At 32.7% G+C, this 2071-nt stretch overlaps 1 protein-coding gene across 1 annotated transcript in view; it reads right to left on the reverse strand.

Moving 5' to 3' along the window:
- The window catches only part of LOC119594388 (proteasome activator complex subunit 4-like), a gene marked incomplete in the record, with an annotated part of 28225 nt that overhangs the window by 16151 nt on the left and 10003 nt on the right, over positions 1-2071 (reverse strand).

Consider the following 2071-nt stretch of genomic DNA (forward strand, 5'->3'; position numbering starts at 1 on the left):
CACACACATGGATGCACAAACACTAATATGTACAGCTGAACAGGAATCTGAAATGAACATTCTGGTACACAAAGAAATGCATGCTTGCTTTAGTTTGTGTTTGTTTCCCATTTATCACTCTCCTGTACTCTGCTTCATCCTTTCTTTCCTTTATCACATTCCTTTCTCTGCTTTACTGTCTTTCTCTGTTTTCTCAGCATCTCCTATTTTGCTCTGTCTCCCTCTCCATCTGTTTTTCTCTCACTTTTTTTTTAGCTTTCTGCATAATGTAGTTATATATATGTATAGTTTGTCCTCCCAAGGCCATATCAGCAATCATTGACCAAGAAGTTTGAGCTTTGGAACTGAAAGAACTTGTCTTAGAAAGAAAGTTATTGGGTAGTCACATGAAGCATTGAAGCTTGGTTTTGGTAGGGCGGACACCTGTTGTTGAGCCCATTAATGAGGTCAGTGTTTATGACTAAAATAGCTTCATGTTATATGTGAAACTAAGCTGAAATAATGAATTGCATATTGAGAGGTTCTGGTTGCTTTACTTTGGTTTCAATACTGTTTGCTTCAAGATGTAATAGTTACTGACTGGACACAATTCTAGGTAGCATACAGGTTTTTATTATAAGTAGCCTTATAGGATTTTCTGGCTGCAGCATTCACTTTCAGACTTTTGTGTGAGTGTTAAGGTGACAAAGAGCAGAATCCAGCAGTCTTGAGATTAGACAACATAATTGGCTAGTCATTGACTACATTCCTAGAACTTACTAAATAGTTTTGTATTGATGATGATGTATCATTGAATGAAATTCTATCTTTTATATCTACAACCTTTCTAAACTATGATATCTGTATACATAGTTTTTTTTATTTATTATTTAGAATTATAGCTGTCAAGTGAGGAAATATTGATTGTCATGAATTTTACAGTAAAAATGATACAATGGCTTGTACACATTTCACTCATGTTACATGTTTTAGTAAATAAAGTTCTGAAGAACGAGTCATACCATTATCATCTTTTATAATCAAATGGGATTTTCTTCTATAATATAGATATATTACATTAATTATTTTTTCTTTATTTATTGATTACTCTCAGATCTCAACAATGGGTGAATGAATAAGGTACTGTCCAGCCATAAACCAGTATAAATGACTCCTAAGACTAGCTATTCATTTTATTGCAAAACCAATTCTTTATCTCTTAGAGCTCAAACTGTTTGGTCATTGACTATTGATATACTCCCTCTGAGGATGTACTAACATATTCACACACATATATAGAGTACATGCATTCAAACACTTCAGTTAAAGGGAAGTCATATGAGGCAGTCACCAGTTTTCTAGGTAGGGCATGAGCCTATACAGCACATAGCATTTGCACAAGACTTAAATTAGTTCCACTTTAATTGCAGTGCTTGAAATACTGAGTGACTAAACTTCCTTGGCAAAGAAAATTTCAAAGCAGATATTAAATACATGATATGTTGAGTTACATGTTATGCTTTAAACTCCCAAGTTCATACCCCTACAGATGGAAAGTCATACGTTTCCCTGTAAACTACACATTGAAGAAAAAGTTTCAGAAGGAAAAAAAAATGCACTTAGTGATGGTAAAACTATGATCTTAATTGGAGAAAAGTACTGTACTGTAATTTGTTAATGAGAATATCTTATATATTTACCTGATGTTATGTAGAAGGAAGAAGCAGCATATAGATATTTTCACCGATGGTTCTATTAGGAATCTTGTCATCTGCTGATATATTTGTTAGATTATGAAGCTTGAGTTTGCCACTTAATTAAAGATAATTATGAAGCCATGTTCTTCAATATGTATAGCAATTAGTTAAAAAAAAGTTGATTTAAGAAGTTGGATGGTAGAACAATTGAAGTGTAAGCAGATATTTGCATAAAGGTATCCTGGAAAGGCACAGATTTAGGCTCACATTTTACTCCCAAGTGTGTATCCTGTTCATAAAAACAATTTTCATTAATTGAACTTAGATTTAAAATCACTATATTATTTCTGCTGCTTCTACATCTTCTATGTACAGATTTTTATAAAGAAATTATC

This window comes from Penaeus monodon, chromosome 33 (genome assembly GCF_015228065.2).
Source record: "Penaeus monodon isolate SGIC_2016 chromosome 33, NSTDA_Pmon_1, whole genome shotgun sequence".
NCBI classification, from domain to species: Eukaryota; Metazoa; Arthropoda; class Malacostraca; order Decapoda; family Penaeidae; genus Penaeus; species Penaeus monodon.